The 13833-nt window shown below is 34.7% G+C and overlaps 1 protein-coding gene across 1 annotated transcript in view; it reads right to left on the reverse strand.

Annotated features, from left to right (window-relative positions):
- Positions 1 to 10747, reverse strand: part of si:dkey-97m3.1 (fatty acyl-CoA reductase 1) — a 37380-nt gene extending 26633 nt beyond the window's left edge. The window contains exon 1 of the mRNA XM_048154779.1: positions 10607 to 10747. The gene's annotated coding sequence lies outside the window, so the exon portion shown is untranslated. The remainder of the gene's footprint in view (positions 1 to 10606) is intronic.
- Between the last annotated feature and the right edge of the window lie 3086 nt (positions 10748 to 13833).

The following is a 13833-nucleotide window of genomic DNA, read 5'->3' on the forward strand; positions in this document are numbered from 1 at the left end:
CATGAGAGATTCACATTTATTTCCCCTTCAGATTCAGTCCAGAATTGTTCACATTTTTCTCCTGTGCATCTTGCATTACCTTCCTCTCCTGCTTGCTTTTTGTTTCATTCGTGTTCACTGCTGTTCAAAAGTTTGGTGTCAGTAAGATTTTTAAATGTTTTTGAAATAAGTCTCTTATGCTCACCGAGGCTGCATTTATTTGATCAAAAAAATACAGTAAAAATGTTTAAATATTTTTACAATATCAAATAAGTCTTTCTATTTGAATATCTTTTAAAACATAATGTATTCCTGTGAACAAAGCTGAATTTTCAGCATCATTACTCCAGTCTTCAGTGTCACATGATCCTTCAGAAATCATTCTAATATGATGATTTGCTGCTCAAGAAACATTTATTATTATTATCAATGTTGAAAACAGCTGTGCTGCTTCATATCTTTGTAGAAACCATGACACATTTTGGCTATGTTCAAAAATCAGATTTTTTTGCATATCCATATTTTACCCAGATGTGTTTTTGAAAGTCTGGACAGCAAAAAAAAACAAAAAAAACACATGAAATCGGATCTTGTTTTGGTTTGAAATGCGACCCCATTTTTACAGATGCATCTCAGTGTGGATGCTCTGTCTTCTGCATCACTTTTAATGAAACACACAACAATAATGTCAAAACTGTTGATGGAAATGCCGGAAGTATTCATACAGTATTAATACGCCATTTTCCTGTGCACTGGAAACTCAACAAGGTGCTTATTTGCGGAGCGAGATGATGCTCCTGCATCCGTTTGGAAAGCCTCGTCACATACGTCCCAAAGCAACCTATGCAGATGTCTGGACACACAAATCTTATTTGATCAGTTGCAATTAACAGTGTGGACAGTCTGCCTGAAAAGATCTGATTTAAGAAACAAATCTGATTCACCTGCAGTCTGAACATAGCCTTTATTTTTTCAGGATTCTTTGATGAATAGAAAGTTCAAAAGAACAGCATTTATTTGAAACAGAAATATTTTGTCACATTATAAATGTCTGTACTGTCACTTTTGATCAATTGAATGCATCCTTGATGAATAAGTTTATTAATTTCTTTTATATTGGCCACTGGTCACCCGGCTCTCGGTCGAGCACTAGTGTGTCATGCTATTATTATCTACACTGTAAAAAATTACCGTGATTTTAACAGTAAAAGACTGTAAAAATGCTGCTGTGAAAAACTGTTAATTGGTTTACAGAAAGTTTCCGTACTATATACGGTGAATAACTGTAATAGATCTGACGGTACATTTAATGTAATTTTACGGTAAAATACCGTTAAATTCACAGTTTTTGAAAGTGAAAAATAACAATTCATTGTGAAATTTACAGTGAAAAAACGTAAATTGACATTCCCACACTTCACATTTGATATATTTTCGTTGAAATAACTCTGTTTCTTCTTAGTTTTTCTCATTTTTTTCTAATCAGTTATGTACATTAGGGTTTTATGTTACATCTAATGTTGTTAAATTAATGTTTATTGCATTTTTAAAATTTCATGCATGTTACCATGATGGTGTTTAGTGTGTGTGTGAATGACACTGTGTGCACCTTCTATATGTTAGTGTTGTCCTTCTCGGCTTGTGCAAAAGCTGCTTGTGATGAACTTTGATTCATCATGTGACTCTTATCACCACTGTGTTTGGTGACTGTCAGTGTAGTATAAAGATACAAAACAGATATTAGTACTTCATTAGGCTGGTAAATTAACATTATATCAGTTAATGAAATATGTTATTTTACCGTAAATTTTACTGGGATTTTTTTTACAGTGTACTGAAATCCAATGTTAAATATACATATTTAAAATGTAAAATTCACATGTAACTCCGTAAGTATGTTTACGGTTTGATGTCATTTTTACAGTATTGTTCTGGTAACCACAGCTGCCGGTATTTTTCCGTAGAAACAACGGGATTTTTTTTACAGTGTAGAACTGAATAGATTTAAAATTCACTCATGCACATTTACTTCTGTGTTTTTACGGAGAAGTTCATGTTTTGAATAACAGCTTCATCTGTTTTTAATGATTTTTGGAACTAGTAGAAGTATATCAGTTCCTCCTAACCATTTCTACAGGTATAAAACATCAGAGAATGGCTTCCTCAACTGACCTAAAGAGCATGAAGCCTCTTTGAACAGGAGTAAACACAACATCCTCTTTCCTGCACGGATGCAGACCGGGCTCGGAAACACGACCAGCACAAAGAGCTCTGATGTTTGAGGTGGAGCGTCTCTGTGTCTTGAGTTTGCCCCGTCTTTGAATAAGTGACTATTTTTAAGAGCTGTAAACAAATGTACGTTTGGCAGCTTTCAGTATCACTGAGAGGCTAAAAAAACGAAAGTGTTTCCTAAAACTGTTAGTTTCTACCTCACAAAAAGTGATTTCCTCATGATCTGATTCACACACACTACACAAAATCACACACGATCACAAAAGCACTTGTTTCAAAGCAGGGTTACTATGGAAGCTTGTTTCCGCCACGGAATTTAAAAAAATAAAGGATAATTGGAACTTTTTATCTCACAATTCTTTTTTTTTTTCAGAATTGCAAGATATAAAGTTGCAATTGTGTGTTATAAAGACCTTTTTTTTCTCAGCTTTTTTTTTTTTTTAATAAAATCTAATTCTGAGAAAAAAAATACTGACTTTTTCTCAGAATTTCAAGTTTATATCTCACAATTCTGACTTTATAACTTTATGACTTTATAACAAAACTGAGGAAAAAAAAGTCAGAATTTTGAGATAAAAAAATCACAATTACCTTTTTTATTTTTATTCAGTGGGGGAAACGAGCTTCCATAACTATCGTGAACAAAAAGAAACTAAACTAAACAACTAAAACTTAAAAAAAAAAATTGTTAAATGAAATAAAGCTGAAATAAAATAACATTAGTTGAAAAACAAACTGCATGAAAATTATAAATGTTGCCTTGGCAATAAAATGAAATAAGTTTAAGTTAAGGCACTAAAACTGTTAACTGTAAATAAATAATAACAAACTAAAACTGAAAATAATAAATTAAACCTAAATAGCAATATTAAAAAAAAAAACGAATAAAATGACAAAATCACATAACGGAATTACTAAAAAATTAAACTAAAATTAACATGAAAACTAAAAATATAAAGATAAAAGCTAGTTCAAAATAAAATAACACTTTCAAAGTAGGATTTACTTCAGAAATTGCTAGTAAATTTCACAAATAATTACAAAGAAATGGCAAGCAACACGTTGAATTTAACATTAAATTTTGAAGTAGAAATACTGTATTTCAATAATCTGTTATATTTACAACTTATTTACAGTGTTTTAACATTCTGCAAAACTTCATTTTGATTCCATTCGAAATTAATAATGCACTTGTGTTTTGTCGCTAAACCTTTGCATGATTTTGTTAAAATGCTTTGCATTGCAATGCAGTAAAATCACTTTCCTGTCATTCCAATTCAACATCCTGTTGGGCGTGTGGCCAATTCAATTCAAATTCTACTTTGTGCATTTGAAAGGAAGCCAATTCTTCAATCCTGACACACACACAGAGCTCTGGTTTCAGTAGTTTCAGAGGTTTATAACTGTGCAGAGAGCAAACAGGCAACCCATTGACCCTTAAAGAGGACATATTATGCCCTCTCCTAAAGTCCTGATTTTGTTTTTGGGCTGTAGAATACATTTTCATGCTTGAATTTTCAAAAAAATATTTTTCACATATTTGAAGCCCCTCCTTCTGAAAAGCACAGTGTGCTCTGATAGGTTGTCTGGATCAGTGTGTTGTGAAAAAATAAAGGGGCAGGAATTATTTAAAAGAGGAACATTGTGACGTGTTTGCTCCCAGAAGAAAACTCAAGACTACAATAGAGGCGTTTCAGAAACAGTGACACAGATATAGAGAATAACTCCTGCTGGAGGGACTTTGTAACATTTTTCATGCTCAAACAGCAACATTAAACACTAAAGAGAGCTGAACATGTCAAAAAGCACAGTAGGTCCTCTTTAACACATATGAACACAAACACATGTCAGCTACACCGGTGCGATTTATTATGCACAACTTCAGAGCTATATTCCAGCGGCGATCTGATACAGTCCTGATACAATACACCACAACAAACTCTGCTTTTATTTGGGCTTGAATTACGGGAAGTGTCGGCGAGAGCAACTTTATCTGCAGAAGGGCGTCTGTTTCTGCATCTCTTCCAAGAACGAAGAAACAAACACGATGCAACCCAACACACAATCACTCTCACCGACCAACAGCTCAGTGCTGCCTGTCTGGGGTTATAAAGGACACTGCGTACAAAACATGCATCAAACTACAGGAAACAATCTACCCAAACAAGAAGAGGATTTCAGATCTGTCGAGATCCGCACGGATTACCGATTACAGTTTTAGAGGAATGTTACGAGGTCAATACAGGTTAAACTTTATCATCACGGTGATAAGTTGTTGGATGTATACGGGAAAGACACTTGTCCACATATCACTGATGCTAGAGATGTTTTGAAGTCAAACCTTTAGGGAGATTTGTGTGTTTGACATGTAAATAAATGTTTTGAAAGAAATTAATAGCCTACTTTTATTCAGCAAGGATGCATTAAACTGCATTAAATCAAAAGTTTATAATGTTTCAAATAAATGCTGTTCGTTTGAACTTTCTATTAATTGAAGTATCCTGAAAAAAAAGCTTGCACGAAAATATGAAGCAGCGCAACTGTTTTCAACATTGATAATAATAATAAATGTTTATTGAGCAGCAAATCATCATATTAGAATGATTTCTGAAGGATCATGTGATGCTGAAGACTGGAGTAATGATGCTGAAAATTCAGCTTTGCATCACAGGAATAAATTACATTTTAACATATATTCAAATAGAAAAAATTATTTTATATTGTAATAATGTTTTAACATTTTTACTGTTTTTGCTGAGCATAAGGGACTACTTTCAAAAACATTTAAAAATCTTACTGACACCAAACTTTTGAATGGTAGTGAACACAAACGAAACAATAAGCAAGCAGGAGAGGAAGGTAATGCAAGATGCACAAACAGAAGAAAGAACACTAGAAAAAATGTGAACAGTTCAGCACTACTAGTCTATATCTGGTGAAGGGGAAATAAATGTGAATCTCTCATGAGCCTGTGACACCAGTTGAGAAGATTTCAGCCTGAGGGAGAATCCTGACACCTGCGGAGTGACCGAGACTGACCTGAGATCAGCTGTTAGATAACACACTTTCATGCCATCATCACATGTGTCTGAATGTATCGTATGAGAAATACCACTAAAGATGGAAATAATATTCATTTGTTTTATCACAATATGATTCAGCAAAAAAGAATTTTAGAATTTTATAGAATTATTACTTTAGCCAGTTGCTCAAAGACATCATTCTCCAGGATCATTTTGGAGGGAAAACATAAGCAGAAAGCAATGAATTTGATTCATAGAAATAATCTCTTAAATTTCAGTACAGACATATTCAGTTTTCATTTCGATGAACTTATACTACTGATATGTTGACTTGCTGCCATTAGTCACATTACAGCATTGCAGTGTGTGTGTGTGTGTGTGTGTGTGTTGATTGATTTGCCCTACATCAGTTAAATATCCTCTGGGGGCAGCGAGAGCAGATTGCTAACAACATCATTAGCTAATGCATCACTCTAACACTCACTGCTGCTCAATGTACATTCAGAGATGGCCAATAATGGCATCTCATTAGAAGAATGCACTCTAAATTCTAGCACAGTACGATTCAAATGTCACTATTACTGTCAATCATACAGTCAAGGTATAAAGGTAAAAATAAAGGTTCCAAAAGGAATTTTTCACAGCGATGTCATAGAAGAACCAACAAATGTCTGCCCCTTACCATAACCGTGAGTTTCAACACGCTACTAACCAGTTGTTTCCCGCCCAACTGCTACTCAAAACTCAACCGGCAGCAATTGTGATAAAGTGACCCACACTACTGCTAACTCAACCAGGCCCTGTCCCTGGATTTTACGCATGCCTTGGGCGTGAATTATTTAAATGAGAAATATTGTGACAATATTATGAAACACTTGCATTTATTAGAAAAAAAATGCATTTAATAAAAATAAAAAAAAAAATTAGTTTTTCATGCACTAAACTGAACGGTCACATAAATCCTTTCTTAAAATGAAACCAACTTCACGACATGCCAAAAGAAGCTGCACAACATCCCTCATCAGAGAATGTAGCTGTTCAAGATGCCTCAAGACATGAAAGTCAAACAAACAAGGAGCTTCCAAAGACACATCATGACCTGAGGCTACAGACGATGATGACGTACGTATGAGAAAGCCTGACCTGTCCTCAAGTTACAGAAGTGAAAGCATACATGTTCTTGTAAATCACCTGAGTCGAAATCATTCATTCCTGAAACATTTTAGCACTATCTGACACTAAAGGCGACGCTGGAAAACTGGGACACAAAAAGAAGATGGATTTATAGGAATACATAAAAACATGCCCATTCATCACTTTCATTCAAGTAACATTTTTCTGTTGGGGCTCTGGATTACGGGACGCTTACAAAAACTTGCTTTGCTAAGCATTTTCAAAAAAAAAAAAGTCATTTATTTTATTTATTTATTTAAAAATGTATTTAATCATTAACATTTCATTATATATATAATTTTTTTTTCATGTATATATATAATTTTTGATATATAATTTATATTAGATGTATACACAAATATTTTATATATAAATATAATACATTTTTGTTAAAATATATGCATGCATGTGTGTGTATTTATAAATAAATGTACACAATACACACACATGTAAACAAACTTTAATTTTGGATGTGATTAATCACAATTAATCGTTTGACACCACTATTATGTGTGTGTGTGTGTGTGTGTGTGTGTGTGTGTGTGTGTGTGTGTGTGTGTGTGTGTGTGTGTGTGTGTGTGTGTATATATATATATATATATATATATATATATATATATATATATATATATATATATATATATATATTTATATATTTATTAGGGCTGTCAAACGATTAATCGCGATTAATCACATACAAAATAAAAGTTGGAGTTTGCCTAATATATGTGTGAGTACTGTATATAATTATTATGTATATATAAATACACACAAATTTATGTATATATTTAAGAGAAATTTGTTATTTATGTACAAAATATTTTTATTTATATATAATAAAGATTATATAAAAATATAAATAAATACATATACTTGTAAGTATTTCTCAAATATATACATGAATGTGTTTGTATTTATATATACATAATAATTACGCACAGTACACCCACATATATTAGGCAAACTCAAACTTTTATTTTGTATGCGATTAATCGCGATTAATCATTTGACAGCCCTAATATATATATATATATATATATATATATACACATATATACATAAACACATACAAGCAAACACATGCACATGTATATGGGTATATGTTGTCACTATTGCTCATAGTTAGTGTTAAACTACTGACTCATCCAGTTTTTTATTAGTTTTTTACTTTAACCAATTTGCCTCGTGGATAATAAAGCAGGTGAGAAAAAATCCCATAAACTTACACTGAAGAAAGGGCCTGAGACATATCTGAAACCAAAATATCACAAACACTTGAGACAGCAAAAAACATAGCAACGCCCAACCACCCAAAAATACCCACCTACTGTACAGAACCTTATCAATCACAAAATAAAATGAAAAAAATGGCAACTTTCTATAAATAAATCAATAATTCACCTGTTTAATAGGGCAGGAATGGATTGTTGCTAGTCTGGCTGTTCTTTCAAATGTGGTTCTGGCTAATTAGGCCTGTAGTATAAATAGCAGCTCCAAGTCACATTAATTATAGTCCAGTCCAGAGGGAAATACACCAGTAAAATGACTACAAAATCTATTATGAGTAAAAAGAGAACAGGAGGACTGTGCAATGTAAATATAGAAGATTTACATCATCAGCTAATAACTATAGGCCAGATTTCAAGATTTCATTCAAGTCAGTTTTATTTTAGTATTAAACACTAGTTTTATATATATATATATATATATATATATATATATATATATATATATATATATATATATATATAATTTTTTTTTTTTTTGAGTTAGTTTTTATTTTTATACACTAAAAAATAAAACTAACAGTCCTTTATCAGAATATATGGTTCCATGAAGAACCTTTAACATCCACAGAATCTTTCCATTCCATAAAAGGTACTTTATAGTAGAAAAAGCTTCTTTAAATTTTTAGAATGTTCTTCACGTAAAGAAAAAAAAAAAAAAGGTTCTTTTTAGAACTGTTCACTGGAGAAAAAAAAAGGTTCTATGGCATCACTGCAAAAACTACCCTTTGGAACCTTATTTTTAAGAGTGTATTTCAGTTTTCATCTCAACTTTAAAAATAAAAAAATCTCTCTATATGCTTGTCTTATATTTTATTTTATTTCCATTAATTTTTTTTATTGTTTTAGTTAATAACCCTGGTTCAAGTTTAGGCTTTGAGTGTATGTAAATGAATGTTAAATCTGATCCGCTTTGCTCCCGTCACCTTACGTATAAGAAGCAACACATCACACAACACCATTTTCACAGTGTCAACACGACTACAGATGGTGAAAGATGCGAGATTCATATCTGCTGCGTTTAATTCCGTGTCTGTTTTATCAGTAAATACCACAGATTCTTAAGTGTAAATACACTGGTGGTCCGTACTTCCTCCGTTCACCCCCCTCACTCGCTCTCAGTGTGACCCACGAAGGCCTGCTGATCATCAAGCCAGAGCTAATCTCAACATCTTCGCCTTGAGGTCTCTGTTCTGAGCACTGCTGATACGCTGTTGGAGTGGGATCAGGGAAAAGTGAACGGCTGGAGAACACAGATCAAACTAAAGGTCATAGATAGGAGAGATCAGTTGACAATGAGGATTCATCAAGGCCTAGTTTAAAGCCAGCATGAAAGAAGTTGTGACAGTCTTTTCTTCCCTATTAAGACATATATCGGAGTGAAATGGCTTTGCAAACAAGAACAAATGTAGTGTGGGACTTGATTAATTGATTGGATGGTTGTGGTCTCATGTGAGTGACAGTTGCCCCATCCTCACGCCAGTAAACATGTCATCAGATAAATTATTACTTTAAAACTCGCTCCATGCACTACACATCATCCTGGATCCGTCTCACTCCTGCATACATTTCTGACTGAACTTATTATGAGTCACAGGCACTGATTGAAAGAAACTGATTCCGAATGACAAAAGCAACAGGCATGTTGAATAAAAACAGTGGCTCTCTATCTGTGTGCAGATGGCCCTGTCTGTCTGTCTGTCTCTTGCCGTATCAGTATCAAGGTCCAGATAAGCGAGCAGTCGTCATATTTAGCGCAGCTCTGTAAGTCAAAGCAAAGCGTTAGGCACGTGATGTGACTGTATGAACTTGCTGGCATGTCTCCCTAGTACATTCTACTGTAGCCGAGCTCTCTCTCTCTCTATATATAGAGTGTATGTTGTATATGGTCTGTTGAATATTGAACAGCCTGTTTAATGTTATTACTGCTGCTGCTGCACACAAATGTCCCTTCAGGCATCAACTAGAGCATATTAGTGTAATTTACTGTAACAGTAGAATTCGGTGAACCTTTAAAAAAACATGTCCAGATCACATTTTCCACCCCAAAACCACAAATAAAAAATAGGAAATTATATTTTGCGTAAAAAATTTTATTTGGCACTTAAGTGCGTTTGAGAAGATTTTTTACTTTATTTTTTAACACAAAACATTACTTTTACTTTTGATTCTGGGATGAAATATAACCCGGAAAAGATTCATCCTCAAGTGCAACAATGTAGCAAGAATGATTCGAACGCGCCAAACCTCAACAGTTCAAGAATCATAGCGCTACACTGTAACATTCGAACTGAAGCGTTGGCGCCGCGCATTCCTCCTCTTTCTGCTTCACCCGCCACAGAAGCTCATATTTAAACAATGATGTGACAATCACAGAAAGAAATAGTACTTTAACCTAAACAGTTACTATTATTATTTAGTGGCAGCGGCGTGACGCGTCCGTTTCAGCAGCGTTCGCCGACAGACCCGCGTCGCACGCGCACACAGGACGCGTTCGGGAATTCAAAATCAGCTAAAAGTAAACGCGTTGATTTTCAAAGTTGTACTAATCTTGACAATCCGTCTTAGAACGCAGCGGTACGTCTGACGCACCGCAGACGGAACGCATCAAGAACGCGTCCTGTATACAGGAGGTTTGGGAGCTTCTTCGGGTCGATAGATTGATTAACATATTGTACATCCTTCACTCCTCAAGAATCCAGATCCAAAAGAATCCAAAACACCCTAAATCCGTTTTCAAGCCTCATGTGTAAGCATCCAGACCGTCATGATTAAACACGCTGAGCACATTCTCTTCCTCAAGGATGCATCAACAAACCGCGACGCGTTTTCTCTTATAACGGTACACCCGGGATTAAAAAGTCAAGCCACAGTTTGCTCCGAAACAGAAGAAAGCAGAATATCTCGCCTTACCTTGAACATGAATCACACCGGGTGAAGATGTTCCGAGCCGCAGCAGCGCGTCCCCTCCTCTCTCTTGTGTGCGCGCGCTCCACAGAGCTGCAGTGAACGCGCCTCTGGCGCAGCGCTGATGGAGAAACAAGCGCGCGTGTGGTTATGTGTGTGTGTGAACTGGGTGTGACTCCAAACACACACTCAATACACTTACTACAGTAAAACTAAAAGCGTCTGGCTTTGCACTCCCTTATTCAGGACTAGTCTGGATTGTTAGGTTGTACTATTTATCAGCTTCATGGGCTATTAACCAGATTCAACGTAATAAAATGCAACTTAGAAAAAAGAAAAGAAAAAAAATCTCTATAAAAGATTCTTAAAATGCGATTCTGTAAATGTACAAGTTCTTACATTTAAGACACATGGATGCATGCTTACTACTGTAATCTTTTTCAAAGTCAATTTTCTTCACAGTTGAGCCCTGTCGATTTTAATGCTTTTTCTAGCTGTTTGAATCCACATAAAGCCACTGCTAGAGAAAAGTAGACAATGAAGGTGTCTTTCATTACTGAAAGAAAATATATATTGAAGGGCTAAACACCTAAAGACAGCCTATAATGCTTTGATGGATTCTTTTACACTAAATAATTCATATCAAGTACTCAACAGCATAGGTATTATTATTGCTCGTTTAGGTTAGACATAACTCAGCTTGTCCATCGATAACTGTTTGAGGATTTTTACAAGTTTTACCTGTCTAAATATCTTCAAAATCATGTTAATGTATCATAAAAGTAATTCATAAACCTCAAGAGCAATGATTAACAGATATGATGGTGGAACATTCTGCAGTGTTTCACATGAAGCAAAAGAACATGTTTGCTCTTATCTGAAAACTATTTGTTTCCCGCTTGTTTTTTTCTTTCCATTACGCTGTCAGCAAGATAAACAATCTGAGATAGGCTATTACCGGAATGACATTATGCAAATAACCTGCATGATCATCATAGTGGGATTCCAGAGAACATGACGAAAAACAAGCTGGATGGGCGAGTATTCTTTTACAGAACCAGAAATCGTAACGACAATAGAAACATCATGTAGTACAAAGTTGACTGAATCATTTCTATGCCACAAGACAATATACCACACCTGTCCTCTGAAAATATACTCGCACAATACTACCTCTATTTAATAGGATGTCATTCTAGTTTTTACTGTCGTGATCAAGACAGAATAGAATTTAGAACTTACACTCTTAAAAATAAAGGTTCATTATTGGCATTGATGGTAAAACACATAGAACCATTTCATTGCACAAAGGTTCTATAGAATTTTAAAATGTTCTTCACCCTCTTTTGGAACCTTTGTTTTTAGAAGTTTAAAGCAAATGTGCAAAACTACTCTGGAAACAAAAAAAATGGTGTGGGATTCACTTTGAAAGAAGTTTTACTCAGAAATTGTTAGTGCATTTTTACTAATATTAACAACGAAATGGCAAGTAACACGTTTAATTAAAATTTAAAGTAGAATTTTCTTATTAAACGTACTACAAATTTTCTTTTATTTATACAATTTTCTTTTATTTATTTTTTTATTAGTGTAATGACTGCCTCTTTGAGTCTTTAAGCATGTTTCCCAACTAACACGGAACAATATCCCACAACTTTCACTGATGTTTTGTAAAGGTTATACAAATGTTAAAACATTCTTTAAATGACGTTTGTAGAACGTTCCTGTAACACGCTATAGGCTAGTTGATATGACGTTGAGAGAAACGTTCTTAGAACGTCATGCTTCTTGGAATACAAATCTTACATTGTGAGTAAAAATAGGTTATTTAACCTTTTAGATAGGCTATCTTTGTAACCACGACACTTTGTTTTAAAAACATTGCAAATCACTGTTCCCACGACGTTATCAGAACATCAGTTTCTTAGCTGGGTTCTCTTTGTCTCGTCTGGTCCTTTCTACGCTCATCTAATGTCAGACAGTCCGAGAATAACGTTTCTTCAATGCACAGCCAAGGTCATCTGTGGTTCAGAATGAGGGCGTTTATTTCTGGACCATCTTCTACAGAAAAACCCAAGAACATGCATGCACTGTTAAACTAAAGGGAAACACCCTTGCTGGGATCACCGAGTAGACAAAACCAAGATATCTGACCTCCATACTAGGCCTGTTACTGCAAGCCCAGCCACGTCCTGTACAACTGTATAATGCTTTATTCCAGGGAGTCATAGTTTCTGGGAATACAGAGTTTCGTGTTACTGTCATGTTCTATAGGCCTGCACATTTAACCCACACACAATGAACCACATGAACCGCTCAAGCAGTCTGTTCATGCGTTTACTCGAGGTGTAATTATAGAGGAGCAACATTATCTCAGTAATATTCACACCGATATTTTGACTACACCTTCAGCCTAGTTACCTAAAACATCTCGTAATTTTAAAGAATACATAGTCAAAGCTTGTTTGATCATAAAGCATTCTACAATTAACATTTTATTTGGCATAATTATGCAAGGTTACATCTGGTAATACATGAGGGCACTGGGTTAAAAACAACCGAAGTTGGAATGAAAATGGACAAACCCAGCGATTGGGTTAAATGTTAGGTATCTGGGGTTCATTTTAAGCCAGCTATAGCCTATACTAATTTTTAAACAATAGTTGGGTTAAATAAAACCACCCATCACGTTGGGCAAACATTTAACCCAACTGCCGAGTTAAAACAACCCAGTCACTGGGTTTGTCCATTTTTAACCCATATTGGGTTGTTTTAAAAAAGTATAGCCAAATAAACTAGTTTGTGTGTAGTTATGGACCTGACCCATATCCAGGGACCAGGTTTTATTTATCAAACAGCCTACTCCTGGCGCCCTCATATGGCCATTCACTGTTAAACATGATACAGTGCCTTGCTTCAAAGATCTGATTTCTGGCAAGAGTTTAAATTTAATTCGCTCAATGATTAATTAGATTAACCGGAACACTCTCTCAGGATTACCGGAAGCAGTCAGACAGTACTCTACTTTAAAAGTTCCTTTTAAACTTCAAAGCACTAAGTTGCAATTAAAAGCATTCAAATTCTTCTGCTTCTCTGGGAATTTCTATTCCCCCAAACACTACAAAGAGAAAACAAGTACAGGACAAGAAAAGAAGACAAATCTAGTGTGGGAAAAATTTATTGGCAAAAATATTCTGAAATTGTAACTCTAAATGTATTACATCAGGTAGCCC

Source organism: Megalobrama amblycephala, linkage group LG14 (genome assembly GCF_018812025.1).
Source record: "Megalobrama amblycephala isolate DHTTF-2021 linkage group LG14, ASM1881202v1, whole genome shotgun sequence".
Classification (NCBI taxonomy): Eukaryota; Metazoa; Chordata; class Actinopteri; order Cypriniformes; family Xenocyprididae; genus Megalobrama; species Megalobrama amblycephala.